This window comes from Galeopterus variegatus, unplaced genomic scaffold, assembly GCF_000696425.1.
Source record: "Galeopterus variegatus unplaced genomic scaffold, G_variegatus-3.0.2 Scaffold3728, whole genome shotgun sequence".
In the NCBI taxonomy this organism is placed as follows: Eukaryota; Metazoa; Chordata; class Mammalia; order Dermoptera; family Cynocephalidae; genus Galeopterus; species Galeopterus variegatus.
The window spans coordinates 80,414-96,535 of NW_007729839.1; the positions used below are offsets into that span (position 1 = coordinate 80,414).

The window sequence follows — 16,122 nt, forward strand, 5'->3', positions numbered from 1 at the left end:
ATCCAAGAACTGTGGGACAATTAAAAAAGGTGTTAACATATGCGTAAAGGGATATCACAAGAAAAAGAAAAAAAGGAACAGAAGAAATATTTGAGGTAATAATGACTGAGAATTTTGCAGAATTAATGACAGATACAAAACCACTGACCCAAAGAGCTCAGAGATAAATTTTTAAAAAGTACATTTAAGCATATGATTTTTAAACTGCAGAAAATCAAAGGCATAGAGAAAATCTTAAAATCAGGTAGGGTAAATCCTTCAACTTTACTCACCTTTCTTAAAATAGCTTTTGGTCCTTTTAAGTCCTTGGCATTTCCATATAAACTTCAGATTCTGCTTGTCAAGTTTTACAAAAAATGTTTCCTGGAATCTTGATTGACTTTGCTTTAAATCCATAGATCATTTTTTTGGAGAATTATCATCATATGAATATTCGGTTTTCATATCCACACACATGTTTATATATCCATTATTTAGGCTCTTCATTTATTCTCAAGCAATATTTTGTCGTTTATAATGTAGAGATTTTTGGTGTTGATTTTTAGATTAATTTCTATTATTTTATGCTTTTTGGTGCTTCTGTTAACAGATGTAAAAATTTTTCAGGTTCCAATCAACCGTGTATTCTGCAACCTTTCTAAATTTGCTCTTTAGTTCTAGTAGCTGTTCTGCATATTTCTTGGGATTTTCTACATAAACAATCATATCTTCAAACAGAGTTTTTTCTTTTTCAATTTTTATCATCAAAAATACACACAACATAAAACTTACTATCTTAAACATTTTTATGTGTACAGTTCAGTGATATTGAGTACATTGCTATGGTTGTGTAGCCATCACAGCCATCCATATCCAGAACTACTTCAACTTCCCAAACTGAAACTCTGTACTTGTCAAACAATAACTTCCCATTCTTCCCTCTCCCCAGCTTCTGCAAACCACCATTCTGCTTTCTGTGTCTATGAATTGAACTACTCTAAGTACCTTACATAAGTGAAATCATATAGTATTTGTCTTATTGTTACTGGCTTATTTAACTTAGCGTAATGTGATCAAGATTCATCCATGTTGTGGTATGTGCCAGAATTTCCTTCCTTTATTTTATTTTTGGACAATTTTTAAGTTGTGTATTGGAAATCATAGATTTTTAAAAAACACACTAATTATTTTACCATACAAGAGCAAAATTCAAATACCATAAATATTTAACATTTTGTATAACATTTACAATATGGAAGAAATACGTAAACCAACCAACAGGTAAAAGTGTTCTCATAATTAAAAAGGTATTTTATTTTTATTTTTTTGATTTTCCAAAGTGTGGGGAAAATAGGATAATTTAGTCAGGCTCCATCAACATTTCTTTGTAAACAAGTTGTGTGTGGGTGGAGTTGGTGCGCATGTGCACCATGTATCTTTTTAGTTTCATTACTATTGTGTGGTTGGCAGTTTGAAGCAAGCTGGCTGGCAGAGCTTGCATCTAAAAATAGAGCATGTTTATTCTGCTGGCAGCTGCTCAGTTTCAGTTTTTTCTTTGGACTTTGCCAGTAGCAGTTGAGTTTCTGAGTTTCTCTGTGGACTGCTTAGCTCTTAGATGTGCGTGTGCTGAGTAAAGACTATTCCTACTTCAACCAAGGCTCCAAGGACCTTTTTGTCCAGTTACCTAGCTCATAGACCTGTGTGTGAAGGGTTTGTGAATGGGCTTGAGGGGTCTGTGAGGTCCAGACACTGGCCCTAGCTCTACACAAAGGAACTTCATATTATACTTTATTGGTAAATTTAATTTTTTTTTCATTTTTTTATTATACATGTTTATGGTGTACAGTTTGTAGTTTCAATACAAGCATATATTCTATAATGATCTAATCAGAATAGTTAGCATATCTATCACCTAAACATTTATCATTTCTTTGTGGTTATAACAGTCAAGATCCTCTTTTCTGGCTATCTTTAAATATACAGCACAATATTATTAGCTATTGTCACTCTAGGGCACCAGAACTTATTCCTCCTATCTAATTGTAACTTTGTAACTTTGCACCAGTCTACCAAACTTTCCCTGGTGCCCTGTCACCCCCCCCCCCAACCTCTGGTAACCACTGCTCTACTCTATTTTTCTCTCATTAATTTATCTTCCTTAATTGACCCATGATAATTGTATACATTTGTGAAGTACGATATGATATTTGAGTACATTCATACTACATGCAATGATCCTATATGGGTACTTAGTATATCTATCACCTCAACCATTTGTCACTTCTTTGTGTTATAAACATTCAGCATCATCTTGACTAGCTATTCATAGATACACAGTACTTCGTTGTTAACTGTAGTCTCCCTATAGTACTATAGAATCTTAGGTGCCATTCTTCGTATCTCTCTAATATTTTGTATTCACTGACCACCTACTCCTCCTCCCCCTTCTCCTTTCCCCCACCAGTCTCTAGTAACTACTATTCTACTCTACTTCTATGAGATCAAATTTTTGAGCTTCCACATATAAGTGAGAACATGTGACATTTCCCTCTCTGTCCCTGGCTTATTTCGCTTAACACGATTTTCTCAAAGCTCATCCATGCTGCTGTGAATGGCAGAATCTCATTCTTTTTTTTTATGACTGAGTAGTATTCCGTTGTGTGTATGTATCACAGTTTCTTTATCCAATCATCTGTGAAAGGACATTTAGGTTGGTTCCAACTCCTGACTATTGTGAATAGAGCCATGATAAACATGGGAGTGCAGGTATCCCTTCGACTTGCTGATTTCCATTCCTTTTGGATATATATCCAGTAGCGGGATTGCTGGATCATACAGTAGTTGTATCTGTAGTTGTTTCAGAAATCTCCATGCTATTTTCCATAATGGCTGTACTAATCTACATTCCCACCAGCAAAGTATGTTGTTCCCCTTTCTCTGCATCTTCAGTAGCATTTGTTATTTTCTGTCTTTTTGATAATAGCCAGTCTAACTTGGGTAAGATATCTCATTGTGGCTTTGATTTGTATTTTTCTGATGATTAGTGATGTGAAGCATTTTTCCATATGCCTGTTGGCAATTTGTATGTCTTCTTTCAAAAAATGTCTATTCAGATCCTTTGCTCTTTTTTTCCCTACACACCAATATCTCATAAATATGGATGCAAACATTTTTTGAAAATTGGATTATTTGCTTTTTTACTGTTGAGTTGTTTGAGTTCTTTGTATATTCTGTATATTAATCCCTTGTCAGATGCATAGTCGGCAAATATTTTCTCCCATTCTGCAAGATGTCTTTTCACTCTGTTGGTTGTTTCCTTTGCTGTGCAGAAGATTTTTAGTTTGATATAATAGCATTTGTTAATTTTTGCTTTTGTTTCCCGTGCTTCTGAAATATTATTCATAAAGTCCTGTCCTGACTATTTCCCCTATGTTTTCTTCTAGAAATTTTATAGTTTTGGGTCTTACATTTAAGTCTTTAATCCATTTTGAATTGATTTAGGTATATAGTGAGAGATAGGATCTAGTTTCACTCTATGGATGTCCTATTTTCCCAGCACCAATTACTGAAGAGACTGTTCTTTCCCCAGTGTATGTTCTTGACTCCTTTGTCAAAAATCAGGCTCCTGGGCCTGCCAGGGGCATGTCAGCCAAGCTGTTTGTCGCTCAGATACATGTGCATGTGATGGTTTAAAGACTTGGAAGCAGGCCTTCCAGGGACACAACAGCTGAGCTGTTTCTCTAAGCCAGGGGTGTGCATATGCCTTGGTTCTTCTAGTTGATTGTGGGTCTGCCAGTAGCCCTTCTGCTCTGCCAGTTCTTTGGGCCCAATGCAAGGTTGTGCTTCCCTCTGCAGTTCAGGAGCTGGACTGCCAAGGGCAGAGATGCTGAGCCTCTTCTTGGGAAGTGGGCGAGGCTACTAGGCAGGGCTGCAATGAGAAGGCCTGCCCAGCACTTATGAGACCGTTCACATGGCTGCTAGTCAGAACTTCAGTGAGGGGGACTGTCCAGATGCTTCCCAGATGGTAGGTGGGGCCGTTAGGCAGGTGAAGTTACCCATCCAGCAGCTTCTGGGTAGTGGGTGCAGCTGCTAGGCAAAGCTTGAAGTGAAGTGGCTTGTCTTGCTGCCTCTGGGCAGTGGGCAGGGCCACTAGGCAGGCCTCACAGTGAGGAGGCTGGTGCAGCCACTTCTGGGACTGTTGGAAAGGCTGCTAGGTGGGACTGTTCAGGACAGAGCTGCCTGGCTGCTTCTCCAGGAAGGGCAGATACACTTTATATCCACTGGCCCAAGGGTGTATTCATAGAGACTAATGAGCTGTCTGTCTGGGTTGGGGGATCAGGTGCACACAATTCAGCCAACTGGCAGGGTTGAGGGGTAGGGAAAGTAATGGGGAGTGGTATGCCTGAGGAGGGTCTTCCTGTCTGATATCTGACGAGGGACATGGGGGTGCATCAGTTCAGCAAGACTAGGGTTGCTTCTTAGATGGCATATCCAGAGTCACAGCCACTGTGAACCTGGGCTTCAAGCTACCAGGATCAGGGAATTGTAATCTCTCTTGTGAGTGCGCTGGGATGAAGGTAGAGTCTTAAGGCTGGGGAAATGCAGAAACTACTGGCCCATGGGCAGGGTACACTCCCATAATGGCTCCGGTTTCAAGATGGCACCATACTACATTGGCTTGGGTCTGGAGGATGGAGGGTGGGAAGTGCACAGTTTGGGGTAGTGTTCTAGCAGAATGCAGTGTGTGTATTTTAGGTTGCTCCCCACACTTGGCTCTGGGCTTGTCCTGCCAAAGGGTCTGCAGGCCTCTGTGGTGAGGATGGGGGTTGGTGTGGGTCCTTTGTTTGTCTTTTCACTGCAAGGGAAAATTCTTCCTGTGCTGATCCCAGTGTCAAAGACATGGTGGCTGAGGCCACATGCCTCTCCCCCATCTATATCACCATCCTGTTCTTTTGTACTCCAGGGATTTCACCAGTCTCCTGTTGCACTGCTATGCTCTCTTACCAGTGCTTCCTTATTTAGCTGTCTGTTCTGGTCCTTTTCTGTGGGAGGAATGCACACTGGGCACCTCTAGTCTGCCACCTTGCAAAAAATAGTTTTTAACAATGACACTGTACAGCTATCTTCTACTTAAGTGACCATCCAGGTTAACAGTTTACTTTCCTTTTGTTGACATAAAAAAAAAAAAGACCTTCATTGGAGCACCAAAATGTTTTTTATTCCTTTTTAAAAGGTTGGAACACTTTTATTTACAAATGCTCTTCTCAGTACTTTAAGTCCGATGAAGGAATTTAGACTAACTACAGAAAGAAGAGAGAAGACCAAAATAACAAAAATCAGAAATGAAAAAGGAAACATCACAGCCAGTACCACAAAAATACAAAGAATCATTAGAGGTTATTACAAACAACTATACACCAACAAATTTAAAATCTGGAGGAAATGTGTAAATTTCTTGATACATAGAAACTACCAAGACTGAACCAAGAAGAAACAGAAAAACTGAACAGACCAATAACATTCAATAAGATTGAAGCAGTAATCAGGAATCTCCCAACACAAAAAAACATTAAAAATCTACATGCTAAAAATAAAAAATATCATCATCCAGGTATGTATACTGAGAAATTTGTTTTAGTTTTATATCACTCAGACATCATCTTATTAAATGAGACATTTAGTTCTCCTTAACCAGTGCCTCTGTAGCCAAAAGTTTTATAATCAGTTCAACCACTTTTGTTGAAGTCACTATTTTAGCCTTTGTATAATTTCCTTACCAATAGACATCACCCAATACTTTCTGTAATGAGGGTAGGTTGTTTGCATCATGGTCACATTTTTATCCTGCTTTGTAAAATAAATATAACTTTGATTATAAGAAATGTGCAGCTTTATAAATACTTTAAGCCTCATTCTGCAAACTTTTTATGACTTTTTTTTACTTTCAAGTTTGAATTACTTAAAAGATCAAGATCACTTCTGATAGTTACTTGATGAAAGAATAGATTGTTTCAGATACTATAGCTTTGATTTGATGTTTCAGCTCTCAATTTACAGCTAAACTTGGAACAAAGTACTGTGTTTATGAGATCTTGTTGGCGAGGGCTGGGCTAATTTTAGCAATCAGTACAATGATTTAGATGCTAAAATTTTATTTATAAATTACGAAGAAAAGAGGCTTTTAATATTCCATCTTTCCTAATGAAGTCTCTTTCATTATTATGCTCCTCTTTGCAAATTGTTGGAGTGAGCAGGACTGAAGCCGTGTTGGGACCTAAAACCACTTGAGCTGTAGGAATATTTTTATTTTATTTATTTATTTTAATTTTATTTTTGCATAGTACTTTTTTATTGGTTATGAATATTCATGAGATACAAAGCTGATTGTCACCACTCCTGCCCAAGATGTGATGGTCAGATCCATACTGGCAGCATGCCCATTACTATAAACAACATGGATGAGCTTGGAGAAACTTATGTTGAGTGAAATAAGCAAAGCACAGAGGGATAAATACCACATGTACTCACTCATAAGTGGGAACTAAGAGAGAAAGAAGGAAGGAAAGAAAGACCACAGTGGTGTGTTGGACCTGCAGAGGGAGGGAACATACCTAGGGATACAAAGTAGAGTGGGGAAAGGGGGTTGGGGAGGGAGGTCGGGGATAATTGGGTGGGAGACATGGATATTCCTACAAATAATTGCAATTTGTAGGAATACTTCAAAAAAACAAAGTGTTTTTCTTAGCATGCATTTCTCCAAGTTCTCTCTTTTCCCTCTCATGGTTATTTGATATTTTGAACCTTGGTTATGGGGTAGAATGATATTGTTTAGATAAATGTTAAGCTGTCGTCTAGATAGCCTGGAGATGCAAATTTGCTGTGAGACCGTGAGAAATCAAAGAAGACATCAGTAAAGCTATGCTGATTCCACCTGAAGCAAATCAAAATCCTGCAGGATCCTAAGATAAAGTCAGGGATGAGAACAGAAGCCAGAAGGAGTGTTGGCAAGAATTTGCACCTGGCCCCTTACACATCCCCCTCCTTCCTGCTTCCCATTCCTTCAACCCTCTCTTTAAAAACTCCTCTGTAAATCTGAGTCTTTGAGATGGTTTTAGTCTGGCCATCTCCTTCAGGTTTCTCAGGGGAGATGGGTTAGCTTACCATCTCAGCTGAATAAAGCTGCCTTCCCTTTTCGCCAAAATTTGACTTTTGAGTCTTATATTTGTTTGGGTGGGGGGCAGCCAGACTTGGGTTCAGTAACAAAACTACATTCAAATAACTAACTTAAATACCGAGTAATATTGAATATTTAAAAACCACTTAAAATGCATTAAATTAATATCAATGTATTTGAATTAATAATGATTTCTCCCTAGAAGGGACCCTACGAACAACAAACTGCCCATGTTTTGTGTTATTTTCTAATATTAAAAAGAAAGCATACAAAGTATCAGGGCAGAGCTAATGACATTTCTCGTATTTCACATTAAACTTTGAAAAAAGATATTAATGTATTTTAAATAACTCCAATTCTAAGTAAAATAGCTATGTCAGATGTGACAGTAAGAGATTCAGCTATTTATGATAAAATTGTATACATTTTCTACATCTCTTAAGAACAAAAGACTTTCTTTCACCAGGTTCATGTACTTTCTCCCATGCCAACACTTCCTTGCTCCCACCACCTCTGCCAACTGCTCTTTAACAAAAATACCTGGCCTAACAATAGTCATTTCTTTGAAATGTTATGTTATACATTTGTTTGGTATTTTACAGAAGCAGTTATTCTAACAACAAGGCTTCTTAATAACTTCTCTATACCTCAAATATACACGTGGCATTAAATGAGAACTTGAATTTCCTTTTAGTTTTATATTCATTAACAATAGTTTTGTTTTCATTAACTTCATTTTTAGTTTTGTTTTTATGAATAATATAAACCTTTCCTAAATAGAAATTTCTTGAAATGAATGTAGGCATTTAAGTAGATAAGTTATACTGAATAGCTTCCCTATAAAGAAAAAGAACCCCAACATTTGATAGACTGGTCTTTCAAAATATTTCTTTGTCTTTCATATTCATTTTACTTAGGGTATAGAAAAACATTTAAAGGTTTTTCATTCAGGTTTAGCTCAGTGACAGTGAAAACATAAAACATTCAAGTACTATTAGACAAGTGCAGCCCTATCTACACAGCTCAATTTGCAAAGAACTGTCTTAGTTAACCTTCAGTATACTGGACCAAAAATCTTTTGAAATAGTTTTTACTTTAGGATCTGTGACATCCTTCCAAAGGTCCTGAAGATCTTATACATGTCTGTGAGATGTCATCATTTCACCATAGATTCAGGGATGATAAGGAGTTTTACCTTCCCCCCACCAAAAAACACAGGTGGCACTATCCCCATTTTTTTGGTGCAGAGGCCCATGAATAAATTGTCTACGTAAAGACTAGAATTAAGAGTCTGTGATACCTCATAGACTTTGGCGGCTGTCACTGAAGATTACATAGGCAGCTCCAGGAGTACAGTCAGGGCAAGCAAGCCCCTGGTACATTTCACAGGAAACAGTGTTGGCTGCTATTGTCTCTAATGGGAGGGGCACTATGAAGAACATGACTACTCCAAAAGTCTTGAACACCAATTTGCTCTAAACTTTTAAGGTATTTAATAGATGTGGCATGTGGATAAATATGTCATCATTAGCAGTTATAAGGAATTTGGCATGTAGACAAATGGTATTTGCCCAGCTGAACTACAGAAGTAATTTAAGAGTAAGATTGTAGGAAGAATCAACAAAATCTTGCTGAATGGTATCATTGCACATTTGATATTCTCAAACCCGTTTTCTCTGCTGTTCTTCTTTCAGTGTATTAGGAGTTCCTAAGGCAAACAGAGTTTTGATGTTGGCATTAAGTTGAGACTGAATATACCTCTCATTGGCTCATGTTTTTCTAATTGCAGTATGTTGCTTACAGTTTTTCAGGAGCAGTCTTCGCAAACAGTGAAAAAAGGATGTCTTGTGCTTGACACTTCTCCTTGTGGTTAATCGAGTATTGGTAGTGAGCTGCACTTAAGAGACAGGGTATTATTCACAATGTCATAAGTATTTCTGAGGTATTTGTAAGAGCAGGACTTCATGTGGCTCACAATGTGATTATTGATTGGCCCCCCAAAAAACATGGGCTTAGTATAAAACAAGTGGCGAATAACTGAACAAACTGCCTTTTTTTTTTTTTTTTTTTACTCTTCTGCCTCAAGTCTATTCAGGTCTGTTTTTATTTAGGATCAGTTTTAAATGGGCATTTGCTTCTTCAAGACTATATAGGATTTTGTATTTTGTAGAACAGATATCCATCTTAATAAATGTTGGTCATTAAAAATGAAAAAGGATCTTTTTATTTCACAAAATATTTTCTTTTAATACCATTTTTTTTCTCACATTGTAGAATGAGCACACTTGCCCATCAAAATTTTTCCACACTGGAATCCTTCACCAAGTTTGGTGAGTGGCCTCTTGCAGCTACTCCATGTACTTCTTTTTGTGAACATTAAATGTGACTGTTACAGGCAGGATGCTGGGAAGACTTCGGAGATGTTTCAGGTGTAGATCCCCTACCAAAGAGTCTGTAAATATTCCAGTGCAAGGCTGAATAATATTCTATTGGATATACATACCACGTTTTATTTATTCATCCATTGATTGACACTTGGGTTGCTCCCACATTTTAGCTGTTGTGAGTAATGCTGCTATGAACATGGGTGTACAATATCTCTCTGAAACCCTGCTTTCAATTCTCTTAGGTACCCAGAAGTGGAATTGCTGGATCATATGGTAATTCTATTTTTAATTTTTTGAGGAAACACTATACTGTTCTCCACAGCAACTGTACCAGTTTGCATTCCCACCAACAGTGCACAAGGATTCCAATTTCTTCAGATTCTCACCAACACTTGTTCTTTTCTGCCGTGTTTTTTTTTAGTTTTTAATTTTCTTTTTAATAGTAGCTATTCTAATGGGTATGAGGTGGTATCTCATTGTGGTTTGATCTGCATTTTCCTAATGGTTAGTGATGTTGAGCATCTTTTCATGCACTTATTGGCCATTTATATATATATATATATTTTTTTTTTTTTTTCTTGAGAAATGTCTATTCAAGTTTTTTTGCCAATTTTAAATTGGGTTTTTTTCTTTTTGTTGTTGTGGTTGAGTTTTAGCAGTTCTCTATATATTCTGGATATTAATACCTTATTTGATATATAACTTACAAGTATTTTCTCCCATTCTGTGGGTTGTCTTTTCACTCTGTTGATAGTGTCCTTTGGTATATAAAAGTTTTTCATTTTCATGATGTCCAATGAGTCTATTTTTTCTTTTGTTATCTGTGCCAAATAGGGACAATTTTACTTCTCCCTTTCCAATCTTCATGTCTTTTATTTCTTTTTATTTCCTTTTTGCATTGGTTTTAACGTCCAGAAGAAGGTGAATAGAAGTGGTAAAAGCAGGAATCCTGCCCTGCTTATGGCAAGGCAGTCTTTTGACAATAAGTATAAAGTTAGCTGTAGATTTTTCCTAGATGCTGACTTTTAGGTTTAAATTTATTTCTTAGTATTAGTTTGCTGAGAGCTTTTGTTATGAGGGAATATTAAATTTTGTCAAATGTTTATTATGATTCTGTTGAAATTATCTTGTAGTTTTTCTCCTTTATGCTGTTGATATGGCAAAGTGCATTGATTGTCAATTGTTAGACCAAACTTTAATTCCTGAGATCAACTATACAGTCATTTATATATATTTACATTTATATACATTGTTAAATTAGATTTGCTAATAATGTGTTGGTAATATTTGCATGCATATTTTTTGCCTGTTATTGTCTGTAATTTTCTTTTTATTTAATATCTTTGTCGATTGTTAGAATTAAGGTCATGTTGGCATCATAAAATGAATTGGGCAGTATTCTGTTTTTTTTTTCTTCTGTTTTTTTTTTTCCAAACTATAACATTGTTGCTATTTTTTCTTAATTATTTGGTAGTGCTGGACATCTGAGTTGAAAATTTTCTTTGCATAAAATGTTTTTATAGAGAGTTCAATTTTTTAATAGACATAGAGCTATTCAAATCTGTTTTTTTTTTTCCTGTGTCAGTTTTGGTAAGTAGTATTTTTTCAGGACATTTATTTGTTTTATTTAAGCTGCTCAATTAGTCAGCATAAAGTTGTTTATAGTGAACAGGAGGTGCTCAGTTTTCCTGTGCTTGGGTTACAGTACAGTTTCTGGGTTTCAAGCCATTCCCCAAAGTTTCAGGCCCCTGCTCTAGGCCCTCCCTTGGAGGAAAGTTACTGTTGCTAGTTGGACCTATTTTGGGCACCAACATGGAGAAGATGAGATCATAAGGAGCTGGCTTATGCAAATCCAGTGGCTGGGCATGCTCAGTACAGAGGGATTATATAACCCTAGTAGCTGGGCATGCTAAGTAAAGTGTTTAGTCCGAATGACCTTCCACTAGAGATGCTAGAGAGCACATAATATTCTTGAATATGACTGGTGCATGTGATAGGATTTGACCAATGAATGTGCTCCAAAAGGAGACCAACTGAGCATGTGCGAGAGTATGTTGCATAACTGGGATCCCCCCCCTTAACTGAATATTCTTTAGGTAGAGAAACTATAAAAGCAGAATCCCAGCAGAAGGGGTTGTTTTTGCTCACTTTCCTGGGGCCAACCTTCAATTCACTGGCTGAGGTGTGTATACTTTATTTTGTATCAAACTTACATTCAGCAAGCGGCTGCTCATTCTTTTGAGTCAGCCTGCATTCCATACTGAACTTTAAGTATGTGTTTTTCTTATTTTTATATTAAACTTGGTGTGGGCCTTGCCCAGTCTCTGGAGCAATGCCGCACTCTCTTGTGAAACTGTATTTCTTATTCACTATATTCAACTTGTTTTCACTTTCTACTGTGACTCTGCTCTTGAATTCTTTCCTGTGGTGGGGTCAAGAACCTGGTATGAGGACTGAGTGGGTTGAGGCCAACTATTGGGTCCCCCAGACCCTACCTCTGACATCAATAGTATCATATTACTATCCTTTTAATATCTGTAGGATCTGTTGTGATCCAGTTTTTTGTTACTCATGTTGGTGATTTGCATTGTCCATCTCCTTTTTTTGTTTTCTTGCTTTCAGTTTTGTGGCATTGGTAATTATCTTTATTTTGGTCTATTTTTACTTTGTGAATTTCTGCTCTTTTCATTGTTACTTCTTTCTTGTTACTTAATTTGTGTTTATTTTGTTTTTCTTCTTTCTGGTTTCTTAATGTGTAATCTTACTTCATTTATGTTAGCTCTGCTCAAGTCCATGGGTGGGACACACTACCACGAAAAGGCTGAGAAAGAAACCCTGGAAAACTTACCCTCATGCAGGTTACTCCTGTATGTTTTAACTCTCTTCCACCATCTGCTTGCTTCTGGGTACTTTTTAGAGTGCTCATGTAGGTTTTTTTTTTTTCTTTTTAAAATTTTGCCTAGAGTTTTTAAGTCTCATCAATGGGGGTGGTGGTTCTCTGTAGGGGTTTTATACTGCCATAGCAGAGCACCGTATTTTAAATCCCATTCTACTTCTTCCTTCTTTTAAAATTTATTTTTTATTTTTTTAATTGAAACATAATTCATTGTACATATTTGTGGGGTACAGAGTTGACTGTCAATACTTGTGTACAATATGTGATGATCACATCAGGATAATTGAGATATTCATCATTATGTTACGGAACAGACTCAACAGAAGTGGTTGGCACTCAGAGGATTGGAGAGTCAGGTATTTTATTATGCTGATGGGCTCAGATAAGCTAGCGCTCCAAGATCTGGGCCCTGAGTTTAGGCCTCACAGGGTTTATATAGGCGGACTCTTCTGGGTTCTTTTAAGTTTTGTTTTCTCAGCATTCATGTAGCTAGTGCAGTAACCATTGCGATAAACAGGCACGTTTACAAAAGTGGGAGTGTGAGCAGTTGATTATCAGTAAAGCTGATACAATAAGCAGGTTCTGTTTAAAGGCAAAACAAGCTACTGAAAGAATTTTGAATTTTCCTGACAATTACAAAATATAATCATTCTTTGTGTATATTAGCCAATTTCTAGCTAACTCTCCTCCCCCTTTGCCACCTCTAGTAACCACAGGTCTGTTCTCTCCTTCTGAAAGTATTATTGTGATTCTTTCTTCCTTTGTTCCTTTGTTTCTTTGTTCCTCCTTCCCTTCCTCCCTTCCTTCCTCTCTCTCTCTGTCTCTCTCTCTCTCTCTCTCTCTGTCTCTCAGCTCCCACTTATGTGGGAAGACATGCAGTATTTCTCTTTCTGTGCCTGCCTTATTTCACTTAACATAATTTTCTCCAAGCTCACCCATGCTGCTGTGAATGGCAGAATTTCATTTTTTTTTTTATGGCTGAATAGTATTCCGTTGTGTATATATACCACATTTTCCTTATCCAGTCATCCATGGACCAATGGAACAGAATAGAGAATCCAGAAATCAGTCTACATACTTACAGTCAACTGATCTTTGACAAAGTCACCAAGAACATACATTGAGAAGGATAGCATCTTCAATAAATGGTGCTGGGAAAACTGGGTATACATGTATAGAAGAATGAAACTAGACCCATACCTCTTGCCATATGCCAAAATTAACTCAAAACAGATTAAAGACTTAAAATATAAGATGGGAAACTATAAAACTCCTAGAAGAAAATACAGGAGAAACACTTTAGGATGTAGGACTGGGCAAAACTTTATAAGACCCCAAAAGCACAGCAAACAAAAGAAAAAAATAAACAAGTGGGATCATATCAAACTATTTCTTACTTCTTTATTCAACATTATGCTGATAACTCTCCATGTTGCTATATGATATACTAGAATTAGTTTGTCTAGTTGTGCCCTCAAAATATTCTTGCTGGGATTTTAGCTGGGGTGGTATTGAATGTATAGATAAATTTGAGACATATTGACGTTTTCATAGTGTTAGATTATCCTATCCATAAATGTAATATGTGTCTTCATGTACTCCAGTCATTTTATTGTGAAATATTTATGATGCATTAATGTACAGATTATAACATTACAAACACTTGTGAACGCACTATCCATATCTATCAAATCATAATATTTTATATTTTATAAGGCCTGTTTTTAGAGGTGATAATCAAAATATTTAACAACCTGTATTGCATGGACACCAACTAATGAGAAAGATCACTACCAGTTTCTAGCAGCTTATTACTACCAAGCTCTGCTTGATTTATATATTTTTAAAATACATAGAATACTTCAGATGGAGTTGAAGATACTTGTGTTACCCCCTTTCAAATCCCATTTCTTCTTCCCTCCCTGTGCATATTTTATACTATTAAGATATGTGTATGTATCCATTAATAATGTATAGCATAGTTTTGCATGTTTTCAAACTTTATACAAATGATATCATACTGAAAATATCAGTAGGTAAATATTCATTTTGATACATATTTTAATTGTTGTATAGTATCCCATTGAATGAATATGCTACAATTTACTTGCCAAATTGCCTGTTTCTCTTTTTATTTTGGATAGCTTTCAACTTTTGTTCTACTACAAACACTGCTGAAATAAACATTTTTGTTTCATGGATCCTTAGACACTTTTCTATGGGATACTATCTGGTAGTGAAAATTTTAGATTCTAGGTTATATATCTCCTAAGTTTTACTAGAAAATGTAGTTGGACAAATGTATACCTCCACAAATACTGAGTGAGAATGCCTATATTCTGATACTCTCCCCAACACTGTGTACTATTAATCTTTTTTTTTTTTTTCTAGTTAGGGTTTTTTTATTTTTACTTACTTTTTTTTTTTTTTTTTTGGGGGCTGGTTGGGGCGGGGAATCAAACCCGGGAATTTGTTGTTACAAGACAATGCTCGAAAAAGGAACCAAAAGCATTTTTCCAGTTTTCATGTATTATTTTAAGTTTTGTTTCTTTTAGACATATTATTAATTTTAAAAATTTTTTTAAATTGTGAATTTATCTCATTTATATATTTTTAATTATTGCTATGTTAGAACATATTTCCTTTACTTTTTTTTTTTTTTTTTGGTGGCTGGTTGGTGCAGGGAATCAACCCCGTGAACTTGTTGTTACAAGACAATGCTCTAGCCAACTGAGCTAACAGACCAGCCTCAGTTTTTGCTATTTTTATAGGTAAAAGTGGTACCTCATGGTAATTTGCATTTTCATAATTACATGCTTACTGACTTTCATTCTGGCCAGTCTGAGACTCAGCTTATTTCTTCCTGATAGAGCCTTTTTTGAGGATCCCTAAAAGTACCCAATACACTCTTACACTCTGTACTTTTCTGTGTCCTCTGCTGCAGTCTTAGTAAGCATAGGTGCTGCATCCTGATATACAGGAAGTTCAATTTAAGTGATTGCTCTATTTATTTTTACAAGGATTGACAGCTATGTGGGGTGCTGCTCATAACCTTCCACCTAATCTTGATACAATTAACTTTTGTGTTTATTTTTAAAATTGGGGTCTTTTGTGGTTCCTTATGAATTTTAAACTTGGTTTTTCTATTTCTGTAAAAAATGTCATTGGAATTCTGATAGGTATTGCATTGATATGTACATCACTTTGGGTTGTATGGACATTTAAATGGTATTAATTTTTCTAATCTACAATCATAGGATAGCTTTCCATTCATTTGTGTCTTCTTCAATTTCTTTTATCAATGTTTTACAGTTTTCAGTGTACAGATTTTTCACCTGCTTGGTTAAATTTATTTCTAAGTATTTTATTTTATTTTTGATGCTGTTGTAAATGAGATTCTTTTCTTGATTTCTTTTGTTTTTGGATAGTTCATTGTTAACGTATAGAAATCAAACTGATTTTTTATGTTGGTTTTATATCCTGCAACTTTCCTGAATTTGTTTATCAGTTCTAACAGTTTTTTGTACATGGATTCTATAGGGTTTTCTATATATAAGATCATGTCATCTGCAAACAGGGACAATTCAACTTCTTCCTTTTGAATTTAGATGCCTTTTATTTCTTCCTCTTACCTAATTCCTCTGGTTAGGACTTCCAGTACTATGTTGAATAAAAGGAGTATGAGT

General features: G+C 36.1%; 1 pseudogene; it reads right to left on the minus strand.

Annotated features, from left to right (window-relative positions):
* Window positions 1–8,196: 8,196 nt before the first annotated feature.
* LOC103601425 lies at window positions 8,197–11,799 on the minus strand (annotated as a pseudogene).
* Between the last annotated feature and the right edge of the window lie 4,323 nt (window positions 11,800–16,122).